Consider the following 26357-nt stretch of genomic DNA (forward strand, 5'->3'; position numbering starts at 1 on the left):
GAGTATAGTAATTACACCTACCTCCTATGATCCTTCACAGGATTCCTGTGAAGATCAAATTAAATGATATCTGTAAGGAGCTTACCACTGTGACTGGCACACAACAGATCCTTAATAAATGCTTGTTCTTTTCATCATTGCAATATTTCACATACATAGCACGACCAACTAATATTTTTTATTAATAGAAATTGATTTTCTTACTTTCCCATTCTTTGCCACTTTTTTTTAAAAAAGAGAAAAAAACACTTCAAAGAACTTAAGAGCATTGTCCAATATTTTGTTTCTATTTTTGGATCAAGAAGAAATTAAGAGCAAATATAGTCTACTAAGAACTTCGGTCACTTTAATCTCATTTCTAAGAGTGAATTTAACACTATCTTCTTAGTTACATGAATTTTGCTTGGAGAACAAAATACTTAAAGTCATGTCAGAAAATAAAAGACATGCTATGTCATTTATAATGTGCCTCAATATCTAATAATTCATCTAATCAGGAAGTTCTCTGTACTATATCCATTTGATGACATTATATGGCCATCAACTCAAGAGACAGAGACTGTTCTTTGTTTTCTGCAATATTCAACTGTTGAAGATTGTTTTGTCAGAGTAAAAGTAAAATAGTATTTATGTAATTACTTAATGTAAAATTTAAATTAGAATTTAGAATTGTAGGGTATTAGAATGCAAAAAGAGCTGAGAGAACAGTTAGTCCAATGCTGCCATTTTTAGAAGAGGAAACTGAGACCCAAAGAAGTTATGACACAGATTTGTAGATTGTTGTAGCTGGAAAGGCACATAGAGGTTACCTATCCTAGCCTTCTCTCCCCCATTTTACAGACTGGGACACTAAGGCCCCGAAAAGGTGAGTGATTTCTCCAAGCTCACTGGGATAGTTAATGAGAGAATCTTTCCTTTCACTGCAACACTCTTTCTCCTATACCTTATTGTGTCTGTTTGCTTTGTTATGTAACTCTTATAGGCAGTTAGGTGGCAGAGTGGATAGAAGCCTAGACCTGGAGTCAAGAAGAACAGAATTCAAATTCTGCTTTAGATACTTAGAAACATTGTGATGCTGGTCATGTAACCTATATTTTCCTCAATTTCTTGATCTGTAAAATGGGGATAATAACAGCACCTACCTCCCAGGATTGTTGTGAGGACAAAATGAGACAACAATTATTAAGTTCATAGCATAGTGCCTAGCATGTAGAGTTGCTATATAAATAAATGTTACCTGTTATTATTGTCATTATTATAGTCAATTCCTCACTATAGAGCTGTCATTCCCACATATTCTAAAGGTTATTTTTTCACTTTTCTGCTATATCATAAAAAATTCCAAGATATAACAGATAAAATCCAAAAGGCAAAGATAAAAAGCTCTACTAGTAGAAGTAATTGACAGATTTATATCACTTTTGTATTTTATAATAAAATTCAAAACTCCCAGCAAATGGTAATTGGTTCTTCATCATAAAAAAAGCTTAAAAAAATTCACTTTTCCAAAAATTGCAGTTTCTAGAGTTATCATTTAAAGGAAATTCATACTCTCAAGCATATTCACTTCTACCTACCACATCTTATTATGGTATCCTGCCCTTCTATCTGCATCTATTTTTTTTCTCTGTGCTAATAGATTGAAGTAAAATGGTTGTTTGTATTCAGTGATGGCACAAAAAGAAGGGGCCTCCTTTGTGTGTTCTGTATTCCATATAAAATCAGTTGGTTCATATTGCATGGGTCATATTGAGGTAGGGCAGCAAAGCACATTTCTCAGTCTGATCTTGGCTCAAGTTGGAATTCTATTGATCTTCAACTCTTTCAGAACTCAAAGGATTTCATCTTCCTGCATCAAATGTGAGCAGCAAGCTGCATGATAACTATTCCATTTCATGTGAAAGGTAATGTAGTCGAGTTTACAGACCACCCACTTGCTGGAGTATTTAGTTTGGGGAGAAATAATTTATATGAATAATCTCTTAAGCTGAACCTAATGGAATTTCCTTTTGAAAGTTGTTTTAGATTTTTTTTAAAAGATATTTGGAAAAAAGAAAACAGACTTCTACAGAGACAAAGAAATAAACTTGGAAGAAAAAGGTGTCCTTTTGTGTGAGCAGTGGTAGCACTTAATGCAAATAGGTTTTCTTTTCACTTGTAAAATTTAACAATCTTTCAAAATGCTACTGGGGATTACTTGAGATCAGCATGATGGATAAATATTTGCATTTTGTAATTGTTTCTGCTTCAAAAAGCAGAGATCATTGAACGACACCACATTGAAGAAATATATTAAGGGTAGCCAAGTTTTTTTTTTTTATGTTTTTAATTGAACCAGATCTCTGTATTATTCAATTGCATCATTTCATAGCACTGGGGGAGGAGAAGGGAGCAAAAAGATGAACTTAGTGGTTTCAACTTCCAAAGGGGTACCAGGCAAATATGAGAAATTTTTAATCATTTGTTGAACTTTTCACTTTTAAAACTATCCTGGCCTTAAGCATTTTTGCATCTCATGGTTCTCTACCTTTTCTTTTTCTTTTCCTTGTCTTTTTCATTCAGATCTTTAGCCCCGTGGCTTTTCAGACCTGCACTCTGAAGCCTTCATTGTGTCGTCATTCAAAAGAAAGGTGCTACATTTGAAAATAGAGGACCTGCATCCCAATTTTGTTCCTTCTGCTTGTTGCTTGTGTGACCCTAAGAAATCAATTTCATTTCTTAAGACCTCAGTTTCTTCTTCTGTAAAATGAGGGGGTTTGAATAGATGACCCCTGAAGTCCCTGACAGCTTTAAATTTTAATGGTCCCATGATACCAATTCATATGCTTCTTCTCTTTTCTGACATTTTATAACACCTAGAATCCAAACTATACAGTTTAACATGTTTTATGGCAGATGTGGATTTTGATAATTTGGTCACAGAATCACAAATTCAAAGAATTGAAAGATGTCTCATTATCCAAAACAATATCTTCTGAAACAACACATGACAAGTGTTCATCTAACTTTTCTTGAAGATTTCTAATGAAGAGGAGTCCAATACCTCTCAAATTAACTCATTACAATTTCGGCCAGGCTTTATTGCTAGCAAATGGCTGTTGTTTGTTTATTTGCTTTTCCCCCTTACATCATGCCTAAATGTGTCACCTTGAAATTCCTGCACACACTGCTTCTACACATTGTCAGGTCCAGTCGGAATGATAACCAGATCATTTGATTGATTAAATTACTTGTTTGTTTATTTATTCATTTGCTTATTTATTCATCCCTATATGTGACTACTGATTTATTCACTCATTCATCTATTTGTTTACTTATCAATCTCTCTGCCCATCTGTTCATTTCTACTTTTTTATCAGTGTATGTATATATATATATATATACATATATATGTATATATGTATATATGTATGTATGTATCTATCTATCTGTCTACCTATCTATTTCTCACCTCTTATTTATCTATCTATTATATATCTGCCTCTCTATATATTAGTCTACCTGATTGCTATGGTGCAGTCTGGGATGAATTTGTAATTAAAATAGGGATAGAAAAAATTAACAACTGTAAGATATATAATTTTGATTATGTAAAATAGGAAAGCTTTTGTAAGAAAAATAATGCAGTTATCATAAGAAGCAAAACAGAATGGGAAAAAAAATCTTTCATGAAACATCTCTGTTAAAGACCTGAAATCCAACTAACAGAATTAGAAGACCAAAGCTCATTCCCCAATCTAGTGGTAAAAGAAGAATAAACAGTTCTCAAAAAATTTTCAACCTGTTAAAAGCCATATGAAAGAATGCTCCCAATCACTTGAAATAAAAAAAAAATTCAAATCCAAGCATCCCCTAGCTTTTCCCTCATATATGGCAATTAATAACAAAGGTAATAAAAGATGGTGGTAGCCCAGGGATTGGGAATCTGCAGCCTCAAGGCCACATGTGGCCCTCTAGGTCCTCAAGTGTGGCCTTTTGAGTGAATCCAAACTTTGTAGAACAAATCCCCTTAATAAAAGAATTTGTTCTGTAAAACTTGGATTCAGTCAAAAGGAGCTACAAGGCCACATGTGGCCTCAAAGCCACAAATCCCCACCCCTGCTAGTCTATTTCTGAAGGCCTGTGTAAAAATGAGCACTCTATGTAAAGAGGTGCTCTGCTCTAACAATTCTGGAAAACAAATTCTTCAATTAAAGTAGAAAAAATGGCATTGCCCTTCAAAGCAGACATTTATCTCCCAGGCATGTAACCCAAGAGGGTCAATGACAATTTGAAAGATCACATGTATAACAAACAATTTGTAGCAACACTCTTTTTTGAGTAGCAAAAATTTGTAAAGAAAATTGATGCTCATCTGTTGGGGGAATGGGTAAACAAGTTTTGGTATTTGAATATAATGTAATACAACTGAGCTTTAGGAGATGATAGATATGATAAACACAGAGAAGCACAGGCAGACATATGAACTGATGCAAAGTGAAATAAGAAAAAATAATGGAAATATTTAATTAATACAACAATATGAATGCAAAAAACCAGGCAGTTGAAATTAATGTTATGCAATCACAATAATTAAGCTTGATCCTCCATTAAGGACTTTTAAGAAGGTACTTCTTCTATATAGAGGTAAGGAACTATGGGTAAGGAACACTATAAACATCAGATATTTTGTTGTGCTGCTTAATTCCCACTCTCCCTTTAATTCTTCATTATAAGGTTTGTATCTAGGGGTGGTGGTGTGGTAGAATAGTGAAGGAGGGAGGAATACATTGGGAAATGTAGGTGACATAATAATAAATTGATAAAATTTGTTTCAAAATGAGAAACAAATGATAATAGTATTTGCATTTTAGAGATTTAATTAAATTCAACAAATATTTATTAAAGACAAGGAAAACGTTCTTTCCTGAAAGTAATGTATTATTTGCTAGCATTCCCAATGTGAGTGTAAGCTCTTCTCAAGTAGCACCAGTGCCCTAATACCCATAGTGCCTAGCACGTAGTTGTAAATGCTTGCTGATTGGTTGAAAACATAAAGTAGAAAATAGAGCTATAGCACTTAATTTTAGGAATTAGGGTAAGGGAGGGATAAAGAATAAGCATTTTTTAAGTGCTTACTATGTGCCAGCACTGTGCTAAGTGATCAACAATTGTTATCCCATTTGATCTCACAATAACCCTATGAGTCAGGTGCTATTTTTATCCCCATTTTATAGTTGAGGAAATTGAGGTAGACAGAGGATGTGCCCAGTGTCATACAGCTAGTAGGTATCTGTCTAATGCCAGCTTTCAATTCAGGCCTTCTTGACTCCAGGCCCAGAGTTTTATACAAGCGAGGTTGTTGTTGTTGTTGTTGTTGTTTCTCCTATTTCACTTAGGCCTGCTTTACCTCAGGCTATAGTGGTCCTACATGTAGTACAAAATAAGACTTCCCTAGCTGAGAGCTAATAAAATTAGAGAAAGATCTTTCTAATCTCAGATTTCCTATTCTAACCTAACCCACAGGACTCATCCCTAATTCACCAAGTCTCCTTAAGAGCCACCAGATCTGCTCTCCTACACTGTAACTCATGGAGCTAAGTACCAAATAGAAGCTTCTTGAGAACAAGAACTGCCTTACTTTTGTATTTACATTCCCAATATTTAGTATAGTATCTAGCCCATAGTAGGAACTTCATAAATAATTATTGATTAAGAGGCATTGAAAACCAGAAATATTATACCCCAAAAAACCAAGTGTGAGTGAAAAACCATAGAAATACAGACCACTTTACTGTGTGGAGTTTTTATGAACTTAATTGGGTTGTTCATAGACAGAAACTACTGAGAATTGGAAGGTACAGATGGGTGATGATCTTAGATGAAGCAGCCATATTGGTGATTTCATGAATTTTTCAAAGTACCCAAGAAGCTGGACCATATTTTAAATGTTATTATGATCTTTGGGGCAGGTATCTTAAACACCTTGCTCTAGGGTTCTACAGGCAACTAGAACACTAAAGTTCCACATCAAGGGAAGTAAGTTTTATTTTACTCATGATATATATACTCATGATAGCCCATGTTGGATACAAAAGGAGGAGACAATAGCACACTATGGTTATTAAATAACATTTGTTGTTAACAAACCAATTACAGTTTAATAGATTTATCAAAATTCCAAATCAACACTGGATGGTCAGATTAAAATAATCAAAAAATTTCAGTTAGATTGTTTATCTTACATTACTTGAAGATGAAATATTTAGTCATCAGTTAAATTCTACAGCCTAAATAACCCTGAGAGATATATGGTTAGGGGTTTTTGCAACATCAAGTACAACAGTGCTTGTTAAAACATAGTCTATTTTTTATATTACACAATTGAATAAAAACTATCTATAGAATATTTCCTTAAATAATAGAAATATCAAGTTGTATTTGCAAAGTATTAAAAAATCAGGAGGAATTTGGAAAGGTCATTTACTTTCTCTAGTTCTTACTTTCCTCATGCGTAAAACAAAACAGTCTGACTCCAAGATTTCTGAGGTACTTTCCAGTTTGAGAGCTATGATCTTATGAGGATACACACCTGTAAAGTGCTTTATGGTTACAAAATGTGTTACCTAACTAGTTTCATTCGATCACAACAACCTTGTACCAGAAGTAGTACAAAAATTATTAATCCTGTTTCCCAGATGAATAAACTGAGAATCAGAGTATATCAAATACTTGCCTAAGGTCACATAGCTAATAGTAGATGAACCAACATTAGAATCCAGATCTTCTGACTCTGAATTTAGTGCTCATCCTAGACCACTATGATTCATAATGTATGTGTCCTGATCAGTCCTTTATGTATAGCTTCATTTTCCATATAACTTTAATGGTCAGTGGCAAGTGGAAATAAATGTTCTTACTTATATCTCAAGTATACACATACACACACACATATGTGTGTGTGTGTGTGTGTGTGTGTATTCCCATTTTGACAACTTCCTTCACTTTTGCTTCCCATCACATTTAAGCGTTATACATTGTTTAAATTGAATTAGTGTTTTAAGTGTTATGTAAAACTATGAAATGTCATGGGTGGAGAATTTGCATGAAAAAGAAAAAAAAAGCAGATCCTAAAGTAAAGTGTGTGTGTGTGTGTGTGTGTGTGTTGTGTGTGTGTGTGTGTGTTTCCCTAAAGGAACAAATTTAAGGTAGTATGTTCACTTTTAGAAATTGTGCTCTTTGCTGACAGTTGAACTATAACTATATTTCATAAACCATAGAGCTCCCAAGTTGCCAAAAATAAATTGATTTTGTGGAAATATTCCACACAGAGGTTTTCAATATGGGTCTTGAACAGCCTGTCCCTAAAGTAGTTATTTCCATTTACACCCCTGACCTGCCGGTGTCTTCAGTGCTGCTGTAGTTTTTCATGTACTTCAAAAGCCACAGATCTGTTTCCATTCCTCTTAATTTAATATAAACTGCACATGCTTCTATCAGTAAGGACCTTCATTTTTATCCTCCTTCGATTTCATGACACCGATGGTTCTATATTTCACAGCGTAGGGAGCGGAATGAAATTACACATCTCTCAGGCTTCAGCAATATCTGGTTTATGTGATTCAGGACCTCCATACAAAGAAGAGGTCATTCTCAATATTTCAGAAAATGACTCTTTCTGGGTAAGCCTGACAATGTGCTTGATTAGAGGAGGGTGGTATATTGGGAAGGAGAACATTTGTGTACACTTAGGGGGAAAACAAGACATTATTTTCTTCAAGTTGGGAGGATTTCATTTGAGAATACCATTTTAAGGAAAAATATCTGACCCATCAAGGAAGGTGGTATTTTGGTGAGGAAGCTGTCATCAATATTTGAGCTGAAGTCAACAGTCTGAAGAAAAGAGGACAGATAAGATGGTGAAAAGATGAAATTAAAGTCAGAACAGGGAAGGATTCTCTAACATACATGAAGAAGCTAAACTGAGGAAAATGAATGAATGGAGTTGAAATTAGGGAAGACAAGCCAACATGAAGATTGAAGTTGAAGGATAAACTACTAAAAGAATGTAATGTTAAAGACGATTACCAGCAGTGAACATGGCCAGATCTCCTTGCAGCTCTTAGAAACAGACTAAGTGAATGGACAACTATGGTGTCTGATTAGGAATATCAATTTCTGTTTCCCAAAGCTTTCTACCAGTTTTTGAAAATAAAAGATAAAGAAAAATGTGCAAAAGAAGGCAGAGCAATAAGTAATCATTAAAGTAGGAAACCACATGACAGAGATCATTGGATCATTGATCTGAACTTTGAAGGAAATTCAAAAAACTTCAATCTCTCCATTTTACATACGAGGAAATTGAGTCCTAGCATGGGTAAGTGACTTGCCAAGAGCACACAGATATTAAGTGTAATGCTTAGATTTAAACCTAAGTACCCTTAATCCCAAATCCAGTGCTTTTCCTATTTGGACAGATTGCCTCTCTTTCTGGAAGAAAGCTTGTCTACCACACAAAAGGATTTTTCAACGATATCTAACCTAATCTCTTCAATTTACAGATATGAAAACTGAGACCTAGAAGTCAAATACTTTATTCCAGGGAGTAATTCATAGGTCCTACATAACATGCTAGTTTCTTTTATTCTAAATCAAGTGTGTTCCTTCCTCTATACTACAGTGAAATCCAAATATTCCTTCTGGTGATATCTCTATGATTTTTTCAGATTTGTGGACCTTTATCCTGCAAACATCATCTTAATAAGGGCACTGGCAGAAAGATGCAAAGAATATTGTGCAGGGAGTAGAGAGTATTAAAAAGTTTTGGAGAAAGGATCACTTCTCCTCTTCAAAGTCATACCTGTAGGCCACACCAAGTTACTGGTTCAACTTTATCCTTTATTGTGGATGCTTGCCAACACATATTTAGTCTAGAATTATTCTTTCTTTCTTTTTTTTTTTGGTAAAGGATATGGACTGAAGAAAAATCATGTATAGCAATGGAGCTTGCTATTTAGAATTTATAAGAGGAAAAAGTGTTGGCAGCCACAAGATTCTAGGTTTGAAAGAATCTCAGAAGCCATCTAGTTCAAATTAGGCTAGTGTAAGAATTCCCTTTACAACATATTCCGAAAGTGGGACTATTACCTCCTTATACCCAAAAGCTATGTGCCTTTCTTAGTGCCTAAGAAAGCACTGACCTTTTTAATAGCTAACATTTATAAAGCACTTGAAGATTTGCAAAATGCTTTGCCATGGTAACTTGTTATACCTTGACAATGACCCTATAAAGTAAATGCTATTATTATTATTCTCTTTTTAATGATGATAAGACCAAGGCATGGAGAGGTTCAATGACTTGCCCAGGGTCATACAGGTAGTATGTGTCTGAGGTAGGATTTGAACTTATGTCTTCCTGATGCCAGATCCAATGCTCTATCTATTGCATTGCTTAGTTGCCAAATCACACTATGAACAAATATTGAACTTTTAGTACAATATAATCCCAAGATCTTTTTCAGATGAACTGCAGTCTCACAGTAGCTCCCACATACTGAGACTGCAAAGTAGATTTTTTAATCTGAGTAAGACTTTATGAGGTATCTAGCCTTGTAAGATCTTAGATAGTGAATTAGTCACCCAATCTCTTAGCTATTCTTATCTTCATTTTTTCATTTGCAATTTTGATAAGCAAGCCATCTCTGATACTGAACCTCAATGATGACTTTTTTGGTTTCTAGCCATTCAGCCAGTTCCAACATCACCTCATTGATATAGAGTTTACCACCCATCTCAACTGGGCTTTCTTTGTAGCAAGACAATCCTTTTCTATCTCTATCTTTTTTTTTAAACAAATACCTTGCTTATTCTGATCAGTTTTGTTATTATTATTATTCCTACTATTCACATTTCTCTAGCTTTGCTCCTCTTTACAATAGTTAATGTGCAAGCTTTATTACTGGGGTTACAGGGGGTGAGGCAGGCTGAGGGCTGGGGAGCCTTTTGTATGCTTTCTGAAGGTCACAAGGTCATTGGCACTTCACACAGACAAATCCTGGCAGCTCCAGTGTTTAGTGGAATTTTTTTTGGTCTTTTTCTCAAATTTTTTTTCTGGGGTAACTTGATTCTGGGCCTTACTTCTAGGGGTAGTTGGTGGAGAAGCAGCTGCAGCATCAGCAGAAAGAAGCCAGTGTTCCTGGGCCATGCAGCTCAGCAGAAAGGCAAATGGGCAGGAGGGAAGGGTGGGGTTAGACAAGGGATATTTGAGAAAGGAAAGTGAAGAGCTGACCCTGGGGACTGGGGAAGGGCAAGTAGCCTCACTTTGATAAGGCTCAACCCTTATCTTTGGCTCTCCTGGGAGGAGCTGACTCCCTGCTCCCCAACCCATTTTAGCACAGTCCCTCAGGCCCATCCCAGGCTCTCTGAGCCTTTTGGTATCTGTGCAATTAGGGGCATGGACAAGATAATTCCTAGATCCTTTTCAGCTCCAAGTCTAAGGTTCTCAGAATTATGGCATGAATATTTGCTTACAAGCGTGGAATTTGGAAATCCACAAGTCTCTTCTCTTTATATTTTCCCCCTACCCAGCTGCCTCCTTTATTGCTAAATGACACCTCTCCTCAAGCTTCCAAGTGTATAAAATAGGAGATCCTGGTGACTTTTTCCTGGAAGCAGAGGCTTCAGCTAAAGGGAGGGAGGAACCTGAGGACCAATCAGGGTTGCAGAAGAGTGTGTGGGCAGAGGTAGGGTGGGGATGGGCAGCAAAACAAAACACTCTTAAATAACTACCACCTTGGGGGAAAGCACAAGCCCAGTGAGGCTGAATCTCATTCACTCACTGCTCTTGTTGGAGCAAAAGGCACCAGAAACTAAGCTGGACCAGGAGCCAGGAATGTGCTGAAGGGTGGCTGGCCGGTAACCCAATTTTAAATTTCAACTCTGACCTGTTCCAGTGCTCTGTTCATTCTTCTCCCCATCCCAACCCTTGTTAATATGACAGGCAGCATCATAGGCTACATAGTTCACTGGATTTAGGGGCCACAATACATAAGGGATACGCACACTGTGCTTCCTCCCTACCCCAGGAACCAAGGTGAGAAAGGGCTCTCACTCTGCCTCCCCTCCTTCTGATCTCTCCTTCCCCAATTTGGTCCCAGAACCTAATAAGTGACCCTAGCTAAGAGAACACTTTGAGGAGCTTTTTGCTTTGGGAGATTTGGAGAAGGGAAATTATTTTTTATCTCTTAAATGATTAATTGTTCCATTCACCACAGGGACTTTTATAAGTCTGATAAGGGCTTTCATATATTTTTGTCAAAACAATTGCAATAGTACATTGGGGTGGTTTCCCTGACTCCAGTTTCTCTCCATTCCTGACCATCTTCCACTCAGCTATTAAAGCTCTGTTCCTCAAACACAGATATCAATATATCATCTCTATCCTCAATCAATCAACTGACCATCCATTACCTCCAGGATCAAGTATAGAATTCTGTCTTTTAAAGCCCTAATAACCTATCTCTTTCCTGCATTTCCATTCTTCTTAAACCTTTTTCACCTCCACAGTTTCCCTGATACTGTGACGCTGGCCTCCTTGTTTCTTGTGTAAGACATTCTGTCTTATAATTCTGTGCATTTTTTTAGATGTCCTCCATTCCTTGTGTGTTCTCCCTTTTCGTCACTGCTATTTGCCTTATTTGACTTTCTTTAAGTCTCATCTCAGATCCCACACTCTGCAAAAAGCTATTTCCTAACCCCCTTTAATGCTGCTTTCTTCCTTCCATGATTGCATATATCTCATTTGTGCACAGTTGTTTATATGTTGTCTCCCCCATTTGACTGGGAGCTCTTTGAGAACAGGAGCATTTTGTTTTTCTTTCTATTACTAGGATTAGTACAATGCTTCATTCATAGTATTCACTTTATAAATGCATATTGATTTGACCTGATTTGTATCAGTACCCTCATCTACCACAATAGTCCCTGTGAAAAGGCAAAATAAGGTTAGTCTGGCATGACCTATAATTCTATACTTCATTGAGACATTTTGGCTCTTTGTAATCATTGTTTCCTTTTCTAGAAGTACATTCAACATCCCTTTACTGATACATTCTAGAATTTTGCCAGGAGCCCAAATCAAGCTTGGCCTAAAGTGTGTGGACTCCAATCACTTTCTTTTATAGTCTGCTACTACATCACTAGTGGTCTGATGATAGATTTGTGTCTTAGACTAGTCAAGGAAAATTTGTGGGCTTTCCACTATGGTGGTATAGGCTTTTAGTAAGGACAAAAGTTTCACTTCACTAGAGGAATTGAAACATCAAATGGGTGGTGGTACAGTTAAGTGAGAGTCAAACCTGGAGATCCCTGTCACAAAATAAAACCAAAAGTGCTACCAAAGAGAGAGAGAGAGAGAGAGAGAGAGAGAGAGAGAGAAGAGAGAGAGAGAGAGAGAGATACCTGGCAGTTGTCAACAGCTGAGCAAAACAGAGAACTAAAGAGAGCAAGAAATTTGCCTCATCATCACTGTCAGTGGGTGGTAACAAATCATATCTTCTGAGTGTAAGTCCAGTGGCCTTTCCATGATTCCTTGCTGCCAATGTGATTGCTGATGTCATAGGAGCAAAATTTAATTTTGTTAAATGTTTAGAATTAATTATATCTGTGAGAATAAATGTAAGATATCCGAAGCTCCTTGTCATGCAGCTGGAATGAATGTGGCACAACTGTATCACCCAGAAAATCTGGAGGATGATATACAGAAATAATGTTGCAAAGTACATAGTTTTGTATATAAGTGTATGACAGTATTGCACAGATTCAAGTATACATGACTACACATAAGTCTAAATATTTAGACAGGCATACATTGATTATAAATGGACATAGAAAAAGAATAACTATGATTTTTATACACACACACACATACACACACACACACACATACACACACACATATATATATATATATATATATATATATATATATATGTATATGTATATTTAGTTTTTTAGGCAATTGGGGTTAAGTGACTTGCCCAAGGTCACACAGCTAGTAAGTGTCAAGTGTTTGGTCTGAGGTCAGATTTGAACTCAAGTCCTTTTGACTCCAAGGCTGGAGCTCTATCCACTGGGCCATCTACCTGCCCCAATAACTATGATTTAAAATCTTATTCTGTGCACTAGTGAACTTATTTGGACACTTTATTGTATCTCTGATTTCATTGGTGTGATGGGTACTCCTTTTACTATCTCAGACAAACATGGCTTATATCTTAATATTGGATCATAATTGCCATCATCAGCATCATTATTATGATTATATACTTTGTCCGTTTATGTGATTTCAATAGGATAGGGGACATCTTAGTGTTGGCACATTCTCCCTAGAGGCAGACATATGATTCATTTGTCATTTTATTCTCAAGAGATTTCTGCTGATGGCCATACAGTTAGGACATTTCAGAAACTTCCAGATTCTAAAGCAGGTCTTTATTTACCATGCCATGTTCTCATTTGATCAACTGAATAAATATTATTAATGTATAATAATAAAAATTCAATTCAACATGCATTTAAATTAAATAAACTGAAAGGGATTTGGATTGTATCTGTGATTTCACTGATACACAAAACTTTATTAATGCGGGTTGTCAACATCTCTTCATCTTATAGTTTTAAAGAGTTAACTCAACCATTGCAGTTAGGTTACTTGGCCAGAGTTGTACGAGTAGAAAGTGTGTGAGACAACACTTGAACACAAATTCTCTTAACTCTGAGAATAGTTTCCTACCATATAGACAGACAGCACTATGGGCTGTCTAAAGTACTCTGTGAAGGAAAAGGAAAATAAATAGTATTTGGGAATAAAAAACTGTAGGAGAATAATTAATTCCATTACTTTGGTATTAGTTTTTATCTAAAGGAGTAATTCTTACACAAGGAGAAGCAATTGGATGATATGGATTTGTTCATTTATACTTCTGTGAGAAGTAGTAGTGAAATCACCTATCTGGGAGGACTTTTATGGACTTTTTTTCACATGTATAACAACTTATATGAACTTCTATTCTTTTAGTATAGTAAAAGACAGAGATTCTACTATACGTAAGTGATACCTGAATATTAGTTCCAACTTATATATTTATAAGACTTAGTTCTTTTAATTCTCATGTCCCTCTATCAGCATATACTTCTCAGATATCCAACATCTTTATTCTCATGATATTTCGAACTGGAAAAGTGGCAGACTAGAGTTCTTTAATCTAAATCGAAATTTTCTAATGTGCCTCTGTCAAGTGCCAGAAAAAAGATTACAAGACTTTATGAATGACTATAATATTGTTTAAAATACATTTTAAACTATGTATTATTAAGTTAGCTGAGCATCATTGAGAATGTAGTCAGCCCAGAGCTGACTACTAATCTTGGCAAGGGTCATTTATGTAGGTCATTTATCTTCTTCAAGACTTCATAAGCATTTAGCCAATGAGCAAACAAGTTCTTCTAAAGTTTTTGAGGGATAAATCATCCCTAATTCCCTCACTAGTCCTCTTTTCCTCTTAGCATTTTGGCACATGGTGCTATTTAGATATAATAGTTCTTCCTTGACTTTTGACAAGTCTCTGAATCCTCATTCCCGCACAAAGATGTAACAAGTAATGCCAGCTAAATTAAGTGAACATGCATAATTGGCAACAAATGGGCATCTTGAGTTCTGTCCTCCATAGAATTTTGGTTACAGGAATCACTTGAATGCTCTGAGAAAAATGGAGAAGTAAAGTGATTCTGTTACCTTTTCTCATGCCTTTTCATGATTAGGCTACTGAAATTTATGTAGAAAAACACTGGCAGTGTGATGCATCGAATATGACTAGCAATCTGGACTAACAATAGGCCAACCTGGATTTTAATTCTGCCTTAGACACTGACTAGTTGAAACCATGGAAAAATCATTTACCTTTTTTGAGGCTTAGTTTTTTCATCAGTAAAATGAGTTAGGAATAATTGTTTTTGTGGATTTCAAATAAGCTAATCTTCAAAACAACAACAACAGTATAAAGAGTGCTCAATTTGGAGTTAAGCATTTGGAGTATAAATCCAGACTTTGTGATACCTGTGTGACCTTTGTCAATTCAATTCACCTATCTGGTCTTCAGTTTCCTCATCTGTAAAATTAAGGGATTGAATTTAGCAACTACCAAAGTTCCTTCCAGAACTAATTCTGTGATGTAATGATGCTATGAAAAAGCTTTGCCAATCCCAAAATGCTACATAAATGTCAGCTATTATTTTTGACCCACCAAAACGACTTGACCAAAGCTAGTGCTTTGTACGGACAGTCATAATTTTGCATGAATGGTTTTAAGTTCCCCTGCATCAGTTATTTTAAAGAATTTCTTTTTCTAGATCTCAGCTCATGTAGCAGAATTTCTTCTATTCACTGACCTGTGCACTTGCTTGATATTGATTTTTTTTTCTTGGCAAAGGAAGAATCAGAGTGTGTCTTATGTCTTCAATTGCCTGAATATCTGTAGCTGCAAGAGCTAATGCTTGTAAGGCAATTGTAAGGGCATTGTTGGCATAAGTATTGTTTGTTTCTAAGCAATTTTTCTGTCTTCAGAAGTAGCAGAAATTTCTCTTAAACCCATGCAAGAATGATTTTTTTCAGTGCAAAACTACCTAAGAATAATGTACATGTAATGTTTCTTCTTTCAGGCAACTAGACAACCTTTGAATAGGTCTAAAACAATGATTTTATTTAGTGGTCCCCTAAATGTATGATACACTAGTAAGCTTAGTTCAATATCTTTTGGCATGAACTGGTAGCTAGCAATTTTTACTACTTTAAGATAATGATGAATCAGGCTTGGAAGGAACCTCAAAAGTCATTTAGTTCAATCCATTCAGGATAAGATACCCCCTTAAAATATCAATAAGTCACAGATTTAAAGCTGAAAAGGAACTGAGATATCATCTAATTCAAACTTCTTATTTTATGAAACTGAGTTTCATAGAGATAAAGTGATAAAAGTCATCCAATCACTATTTGAGAAACAATCAATCAATCAATAGCCATTTATTAAGTGCCCACCACTACAATGCCAGGCACTGTGCTAAGTGCTAGCTTCCTGATCACTGGAAACACACTATACCCCCTCCCCAGTGAAGCTCATTAAACCTCATAGTAGCTGTAACTGTAGTCAGTCTTTCCTTGTTTCAAGTCAAAAGATATCTTGATACACTCCATTTTCTCCATTTTGCCTTGTGTCTGTGGCCATGCCAAAAAAAAAAAAGTCTGGTTCCTCTTCCAAACAATCAATAAACAAACATTTATTAGGCAGTATATGCTAGACACCATCCTTGATGTTTCATTTGCAAACACATAAGTGTGAGCCCCTGACCTCAAGGAGCTTACATTTCATATGAAGGCCTCTCAAGTATTTGAAGAAACCTGTCAAGGTCCACACCTCTCCATAAGCAGCATATTAAGAAAATTAGAAAGAGTGGTTGATCTGTTAGGCAGGAATGTAGCAGGTGTTAAAATTAGCCATAGTGAGGCTAACAATTTTTTCTCCTCCTCTCAGGCAGTGTGTAGACAGCATACTAAAAACAGAGATGAGCTCAAATCCGTGCTGGGTTTAGACTTGTCCTTATGTTTGTTCTAGGAAGCTGATTGTTTCTTAGGGGGAACAAAGTAATCAGATGTGATTTTTTTTGTATCAGAGCACAGAGTGGACTTTAGGGAGTCTACTAATCTGCATGGCTTTCCCTCTGTGTTTGTGTTTGTGTTCCCCCATGTTGGTATATACACATATATAAATATATGTATACATATCTCTGTCTAAATCTATATTAACATTTATCTCAACATATCTGTATCATTATCTACTCATCTATCTATTTCTATCAATTTATCTATCATCTGTCTCTATGAATATGTTACTAGGAAAGAATTTCAGGCACTGGATTATACTATAAACTGCTTGAATTCATAAGCACAAACTCTATCAAGGGCTGGGGAACAGTAAAGTGTCATAATTTCAATGACAATCAAATTCTTGACAACACCTACTGGGATTCTTCCCTAAGCTCTCCAAGGTGCTTTTATCAGAAATCAAACAAAACAAAACAAAACAAAACTTCAGCATTTAAGGTTTAAAGTTTTGATACCTCAAATCACTTTAACAGATGCTCATATAACTTTGAGCCTCCACATTTTATTTGGTTTTTTTAGATATATTCTAACCTGTTTTCTTTAAAATGTTGCACCCAGAAGCAAATATAACACAAAGATGTTGTCCACTCAGTAGAGAATAGAATGGCCACAAGTCCTTCATTATAGATATTATACTTCTTTTGTTTAGGCTAAGGAAAGAATTAGCTTTTCTGGATACTTCATTATACATTTGGATCCCGTTGTGGCTGTATGTCAGAGTGGAAAGGGCACTAAACTAAGAGTCAGGTGAAATCTGGGTTTGCATTCATTCTACATTTGACATTTAGTAGCTATGATATTATGCATCAAGTAAGTTAATGAGTGTGAATCTTACTTAGTACCTTATCTCTAAAATGAAGGTTGAGGGATTACTATGAGGATAAAATAAGGTAAAATATATTAAGTATATTACAAAAAGTAATGTTCTATGAAATTTCAGATAGTATTGTTATTGAGATCTCAGAACCCTAAAACCCTCAGTTCTTTTTCATGTAAGTCACTTTGTAATATTGTCTCTCAGGCCCATTCTATATTTATATTATTTTTGTTTTAACCCAAATGAAGGACATTTGTCAGTATTGAATTTCATCTTAATTAAAAATCTTAACTGTCTAAAACTTTTTGAATCCTGATTCTGTCATGCAACAAATTAGTTATCCCTCCCAGCTTTTTTGTCATCTGCAGATAAGTAGATTTGATAAGCATGCCATTTATGCCTACATCCACGTCATTGATAAAAATGTTGAACAGAATAGGGCCAAGGACAGAGTTCTGTTGCATCAGAGTAGTGTCCTTCCCCCAAGAGAACATTTATTCATTAATTACTGCCTTTTAGATCAGGTCATTGAATCAATTCCAAATCTAACTATATTTTCATCTTGCCCACACATTTAAAATGAAAGAATTTGTCAAATTCCTTGCTGAAATGCAGGTATACTATGTTTGTAGCATTCCCTTGAGCCTAAGCAGAATGGAAGTGGAAAATTTACTACAGATCAACTCCAGCACTTGAGTTCAAATCCTGTTTCTTCTTAGTATCTAATAGGGAAAGTTATTTAATTTTTTTCTGGCCCTCAATGTTCTGTTAAATAAGACAGATGAACTTGATAGTGCCTCATGTTCTTCAATGCTAAATCTATGATGCAATCATCTTATAAAAATTAGAGGCAGGGGAGAAGATAATAAGATGTGATTTGCTCTAGATTATGTTGTCATGGCTCCCTGCAATTCCCTAAGTACTTCAATTTAACACTGTATTCTACGATAGGACTCATAATTGAACTGAATTCTTGAGCCTCCAGGCATGACCTAACTCTAAAGAGAGATGAAGATCTATGAGATCATTACTCATGACCAGAAATCCATCCCAGGAGGTCCTTTACAGTGTGATTGTAAATGAACAAAAAAAAACCAGTTGGAAATGAAGCAATTCTTGGTCATTTGGTCATTGTAACTTCTCTGGAGAAAGGATCTACAACATTTAGCAAATAGTGAGGAAGTAAATTTTGCAATTTTTTTTTCAGAAAATAGCTGAGATTTGTGCACATGGAGTAAAAGAGGGGAAAATACGGTAATCTCCATAAGGTGGGAAAGAAAAAAAGAAAATGATTATTTTCATGGAAGATATATGAGTGCAAGCCAATAAATGGTCCATGTGAGAAATAACTATACACAGAGCTAATTCCAAATGATTCTCTTCTCTCCCTATGTCCCTTCCTTTCTTTCTATATTACATCCCACTAAAATGAAGTGTATTAGATTTATTCTTTGTTCCATTCATTCTTTAGAATTATATTATTTGATTTCCAATTATTTTTAAACTGTGCTTCAAAGGCAATTTATTGAATGTAATTTTATTGCATCATTGTGTGAAAAAGATGCATTTAATATTTCTTCTTTTCTTCATTTCTTTATGATGATTTTGTGCTTTAGCACATGGTCACATTTTTTTCTTTGTTTTTTTTTTGTGGAGACTCGATGCACAGCAGCAAATAGGTATACTCCTTTCTATTCCCCTTCAATATTCCTAAGGCTTATAATATATAACTTTTCTAAAATTCTTTTCATATCCTTCATTTTTTTAAATTTTGTGGTGAGAGTCATGTAGGTCTAAGAGGAGGCCCCACTCTAACACAGATGTACTATCTTTTTCATGCTACAACTCACAACTTTTCTTTCAGGAATTTGTTTGCTATACCTCTTGATAGTATTTCATTATCTATGGTACCTTTTTAATAAAAGGTAGTTTTGCTGAATATCTCTTTTAATTAAGTCTATTTTTAACATAAATTTATTTATAGTTTTCAACATTTACTTCCACAAGTTTTTGAGTTCCAAATTTTCACCCCATCTCACCCCTCCCCCCACCCCAAGATGGCATGCATTCTGAATATCCCTTCCCCTAGTCTGTCCTCTCTTCTATCTCTCCTCCCCCTTCTCTTATACCCTTCCCCTTCTATTTTCCTGCAGGGCAGGATAGATTTCTGTACCCCATTTCCTGTATTTCTTATTTCCCAGTAGCATGTGAAAACATTTTTTTTAAACACACATTTTTAAAACTTTAGGTTTCAGATTTTCTCTCTTCCTCCCTCCCCACCCACCCTCACTGAAAAGGCAAGCAACTCAATATAAGTTGTACATGTGCAGTTATGCAAAACACTTCCATACTAGATACTTTGTGAAAAACTAACTCTATTTCCCTTAATCCTATCCTGCCCTCCATTTATTCTATTCTTTCTTTTGACCCTGTCCCTCCTCAGAAGTATTTACTTCTGATTACACCCTTTCCAATCTGCCCTCCTCTCTATCATCCCCTGCTCTCTTGTCCCCTTCTCCCCTATTTTCCTGTAGGGTAAGACAGATTTCCATACCCAATTGAATGTGTATGTTATTCCCTCCTTAAGCCAAATCCTATGAGAATAAGATTCACTCATTCCCTCTCACCTTCCCCTTTCCCTCCACTGTAAGAGCTTTTCTTTCTGTTTTTTTTTTGTGAGATAATTTACCCATTCTACCTCTCCCTTTCTTCTTCTCTCAGTATAATCCTCCTCATCCCTTAATTTTATTCTCCAGATATGACCCCTTAATCTTCAACTCACCCTGTGCCTCTATCTATCTATCTATCTATCTATCTATCTATCTATCTATCTATCTATCTATCTATCTATAATTTTTTTCCTCCAACTACCCTAATACTGACAAAGGTCTCATGAGTTATAAATATCATCTTTCCATACAGGAATGTAAACAGTTCAATCTTAATAAGTCTCTTATGATTTCTCTTTCCTGTTTACCTCTTCATGTTCCACCTGAGTCCTGTATTTGAAAGTCAAATTTTCTATTCAGCTCTGGTCTTTTCATCAGGAATGCTTGAAAGTCCTCTATTTCACTGAATGACCATTTTTTCCCCTGAAGGATTATACTCAGTTTTGCTGGGTAGGTGATTCTTGGTTGTAATCCTATCTCCTTTGCCCTCTGGAATATTATATTCCATGCCCTGCGGTCCTTTAATGTAGAAGCTGCTAAATCTTGTGTTATCCTGATTGTGTTTCCACAGTACTTGAATTGTTTCCTTCTGGCAGCTTGTAATATTTTCTCCTTGACCTGGGAACTCTGGAATTTGGCTATAACATTCCTAGGAGTTTTCCTTTGGGGATCTCTTTCAGGAGGAGATCTGTGGATTCTTTCAATTTCTATTTTGCCCTCTGGTTCTACTATATCAGGGCAGTTTTCCTTGATAATTTCTTGAAAGATGATGTCTAGGCTCTTTTTTTGATCATGGCTTTCAGATAGTCCAATAATTTTTAAATTCTCTCTCCTGGATCTATTTTCCAGGTCAGTTGTTTTTCCAATGAGATATTTCACATTGTTTTCTAATTTTTCATTCTTTTGGATTTGTTTTACAGTGTCTTGATTTCTCATAAAGTCACTAGCTTCCAATTGCTCTATTCTAATTTTTAAGGAAGTATTTTCTTCAGTAATCTTTTGGACTTCCTTTTCCATTTGGCCAATTTTTCTTTTTAGGGCATTTTCTCCTCATTGGCTTTTTGGACCTCTTTTGCCATTTGGGTTAGGCTATTTTTTAAGGTGTTATTTTTCAGTATTTTTTTGGGTCTCCTTTAGCAAGCTGTTGACTTGTTTTTCATGATTTTCTTGCATCACTCTCATTTCTCTTCCCAGTTTTTCCTCTACTTCCTTACTTGCTTCTTTTTTGAGCTCTACCAAGGCCTGGGACTGATTCATATTTTTCTTGGAGGCTTTGGATGTAGGAGCTTTGACTTTGTTGTCTTCTTCTGGTTGTATATTTTGATCTTCTTTTTCACCAAAGTAAGATAATATAGTCTGACTCTTTTTGCGCTGCTTGCTCATGATCCCGGCCAATTACTTGAGTTTTAAATTCTTTGTTAAGGTAAGAGTCTGCTTCCAATGTGGAGAATTTACTGTCCCAAGCTTCAGGGGTTTGTATAGCTGTTTTCAGAGATACTTGTAGGGACCTGTAAATTTTCAGTTCTTCCAAGGTGGTATGATAAGGGCTGAGGTGTTTACTCTTTTCCTGGCCTGTGACCACAAGTACCCCTTTCTGTCCTGTAACTGTGAGGAAATGTTCCTCTCCACAGCCACTCTAAGCTCCATCACGCCAGTGCTCCTCCTCACCCCAGCACCGCCACCCAGAACTGTGACCCAGCTGCAAACACAGGCAAAGCAAGAGATTCCTGCCTCAGCACTGGCAAAGAGATCCCTACAATCCCTCTCTAATCAGCCACTGGATTCCCCCTTAGTCTGTGGGTTGGAAGCTCGGGAAGCAGCTGCCCCCCACAGGGTCAGGCTCTTGGGGAATGGAGCTCAGACCCCACCTTCCTCTCTGAGCACTGACAGAAGCAGACTTTTCCCACTGACCTTCTAAGTTGTCTTTGGCATTAGTGGATTGAGGAGTCTGGAAACCTCCACAGCTGCCTGAGATTCAGTCCTTTGAGGCCTGCTCCAGGTTTGCTGTGGCCTGCATGCCCAGGCCGTGCTGCACTCCACTCCAGCCCTGCGCAATATACCTTTCTGATCAATCATCCAAGTTGTCTTGGGCTGGAGATTTGTTTCACTGTGTCTTTTGTGGGTTCTGCTGCTTCAGAATTTGTTTAGAGCCATTTTTTACAAGTATTTGGAGGGGTTTGGGGGAGAGCTCAGCAAGTCACTGCTTTCACTCTGCCATCTTGGCTCTGTCCATTCAATTAAGTCTATTTTTGCTTTTGCTTTTTCTGAAATCATATTTGCTGCCTTCTTTTTTATTTTTTAACATTACAGACTCTGCTCCATCCCCTTATTTCAACCCTCTGTGTATCTTTCTCTTTCAAGCATGTCTCCAGTCAACAATATATTTTTGGATTTTGGTTTCTAATCCATTCTGCTCTCTGCTTCCATTTTATGAGTAAATTAGGCTCATTTACTTTCACAGTTAAGATTGCTATTTGTGTATTTTTTCTTCATCCTATTTTTTCCCATTTATACTTCTCTGGGCTTATTTTCTTTCAAGCCACTGCCTTCCTTAATCTACCCTTCCTCTTATCTCTCCCTTCATTGTTCTTAGTCCCATCCCTTCCTACTTCCTTGTTGGCAATTTCCGTATCCAACTGGGTGTTCATATATGTTCTTTCCTTCTTGAGCCAGTTCAGATGAGAGAGAGTTTCAATCCATGCTCCCCCCCCATTTTCCCCTCCATTATAAAGTCTCTTCCTTGTGCAACTCTTTTATGCGAGTCAATTTTCACCATTATTCCTACCCAGCAAAACTGCATATAATCCTACAGGGAGAATACTGGAGATTTCAGGAAATATAACGATACTGATGAAAAGACCAGAGCTGAGTAGACAATTGAATATTTAAACACAACTCAAGGGAGGCATAAGTAAAGAGGTACCTGATTTTGTACCTAGTGCTAGTATAGGCGTCCCCTGGGATCTCTTTCTGACTAAATGTTCAGTTCCTTTGCTATCCCTGGAAGTTGGGCTGCTCCTCATCAGTGCTGCCACTGCCAGGTGTCGCTACTACCATTGGTGCTATTTCTGTACTTTGCGCCCCTGGCCAGTTCTTGCCCCAGTGTCTATAGACCTCTCTGGCTTCCTTAGCTGCCCTGAAGAGTGTGTGTATGTTGGGGGTGGGGGGATGATTCACTGTGACTTTTCATTGGATTTCCTGCCTGGAATTATCATTATTATTATTATTATTATTATTATTATTATTATCATCATCATCATTACTATTATTATCATCATCATCATTACTATTATTATCATTATTTTGCTTTTTGGCAAGGCAATAGGGGTTAAGTGACTTGCCCAGGGTCACACAGCTAGTAAGTGTCAAGTAAGGGCAAATTTGAACTCAGGTCCTCAAAGGCCAGAGCTCTATCTGCTGCGCCACCTCGCTGCCCCCCAGAATTCTTTTTGACTCATTTTTAGATTGTCTTGGAAGTTGTGTGACCTGAGAGCTTGGCAAAATGCTGCTTTTCTCTGTCATGTTCACTCTGCCTCTCAAGACTGTTGCATTTAGAACCAGAAGATCTCAGTTTGGGGAATCATCCTATTTGGCAATAGCTACATGACATTATGTGAATATCAAGGCATGAAAAGACAGAGCAATGATAGCACACTATAGTCTTTACCATCCTTTTTATTTTTTTAAACAGGGTTCTTCTCCCTGCCTCTCCCTAGATTCCTCTGACAACTTATTTGGAGGCATAAAAAGTTTTCCTTGGTCTCCAAGTGTGGTGAGCTCAGAGAATGAGAACATTTGGAGCTTGAGGAATTACACATTAAAGGATCATAGCTTCAAGGCTAATTCTGACTTTTCAAATTCTGTTCTGTTTAGGAGTACTCCAAACCATTCTCTATCACTCTGGTTCTATGGTAGAGAATGAGGAGGAAACAATGTTCTCATCACTATGTAATCCTCTGTGTCTATGATTTATCATTATAACCTTAATCTCTATGTTTGTGAATTTGGCTTCTCATTTGTCAAGACACTTTTTTCATGTATTGTTTTGTCAAAATGTCACAAGAACCCAGTGACACAGATAGGAAAGGTGTTATTTTTCTTCCAAATGGTGTTATAGTTACATAATGGTCAAAAGAATTACTTATGCTCTCTGCTTCAGAGTCTGAATTTCATTACCATGCTTCAGCTGCCTTCTCATCCTAGAATTTATCTCCATAATTGAAGTCCTTTCATCCTGGAACATCTATCCACTTTGGCCCACTTCTCCAATTAGCAATTTCCTTTCAGTTCTTCATTTTGGGGAAGAGCTCACACTGGCTATCTTTCTTTCTCCTCCTAGTTAAAAGTGTGACCCTCCAGACTTCAGCAAGCATGATGTATGTCCACAAGATAATGCCATAAATTGTGATTCCTCAGCTTAGTCTTTTGAGTCTGTACTTCTACTGATTTGTATTTGTGTTATTTCCTTTAACTCAGAAGTTACAAGCTTTATAAATTTTGAGGTGCATTTTGGTTTATGGTTTGAAAACATATAAATCACTATCCTAATTTTTTTTAAAAAAAGATATTTCTTAAATGAAAATGATGCATGATTTTTCTTTGAGTTAATTATTTGCACTCAGATACACATATATAGAATACATATATACACAAATGTACATATAAAATGTGTGTGCATTTTATTGTACACATATATGTGTTTATACTCATATATGGTTATGTATAATTTCAAAAATAGAAACCATTTTAAAGTTCCTTTGGGAACTGACATCTGTTGCTATGAAACAGGCTTTCTGAATAAAAAAAAATGTATTAAGAATGCGTTTATGCACCATAAGTAAGAAAGGGATAAAATGTAAGTTGAAATTATTTTAAAACTTATAAAGTAATTTAAAAACTTTTCTACTTGGGCTGCATGAACTCTAAGTGTCAAAAACAGCAAAAAATAACCTGATTGAATTGGCCTTGAAGATTTAAAATGTTATTTGTTTAGTTAAGTGAGAAGAAATATATCAAGAAAAAGCTGCTCTTTCAAACGTGCATATGATGAACAAACATTTATTAAGTCTAAGGCACTATCATAGATTCTAGGAATATAAAGATAAAAAATAACATCCTCCAGAAATTTATATTTTACTGTAGGAATATGCTATGCACCCACAGAAGTGTGATGCAAGGTAGAGTGATGGGGCAAAAGAGAGAACTACACAAAATCCTCTAGGAAATTTTGCAGAAGGAAAACAAAACAAAACAAAACAAGAAACAAGGAAATAAACAACCAAAAAAATTCCAACTGTCAGGAGACATTTCTTTGAGGATCTGTGACTGCCTTGAATGCAGAAAAGGATCATAAAAGGCAAAGAACAGGATGAGTGCATTCTAGACATAGGGCATGAGCTGCCAGAATGAGTAGAAGTGAGAGAGTATAGAAAGAAATAGAGAACAATTTATAATTCAGTTTGTGCTTATTTACTATATACTAAGAAATGTGTTTAGTGCTAGAGAAACACAGAGAATAAGAAGATATTTTCTGTTCTCAAGGAGCTCACATTCTAATTAACAGATATAAAAGAAGACAGTTTAGAAAGGCCATGAGATCCTAAGGGTTCAGCAGCAGGGTGGGTGACAAGATTCAGTAGTTCTTATGCAACATGATATTGTCTCTCTGCTTAGAGGAGAATGGAAGGGATCAATCTACGATCATTGAAAAGTGAGGAGTGTATCTAAGAGTGATAAGTGAGTGAAGATGAAGATGGGTGAGGCTGGATCAATGTCAATCTAGGAAGGGAAAAGGAATAGTAGGAAGTTGTAGAAAGTTTGGGATAAAGTCTGAGTGAACTTGAATTGTGGGGTGTTAAGGGTGGCTCATTTGGCACCCAAATTTGAAGATGATGGAAAGTAATATAAAAAAAGATTATAAATATAGTTTAGAACCAGCTTGTAGAGGGCTTAAAGAGACACCCCAAGAAGTGTGAATTATATTTGAAAATAGTGAGCAAAAGAAGTTTGAAAAAAAGTTCACTGAACACACAAGCTCAAAAGCAAAACATGTTAGTACAAGTAGAATTAAAGAAAACAGCAAAGGTGCTATGTAACAAAGTACATTGAAGAAATAGGGTCACAGGATCACAGATACTAGAAGGAATATTCAACTCTTGGTACACTTTCCTCCCCA

The sequence above is a fragment of the Phascolarctos cinereus genome, unplaced genomic scaffold (genome assembly GCF_003287225.1).
Source record: "Phascolarctos cinereus isolate Bilbo 61053 unplaced genomic scaffold, phaCin_HiC Scaffold_4;HRSCAF=312, whole genome shotgun sequence".
In the NCBI taxonomy this organism is placed as follows: domain Eukaryota; kingdom Metazoa; phylum Chordata; class Mammalia; order Diprotodontia; family Phascolarctidae; genus Phascolarctos; species Phascolarctos cinereus.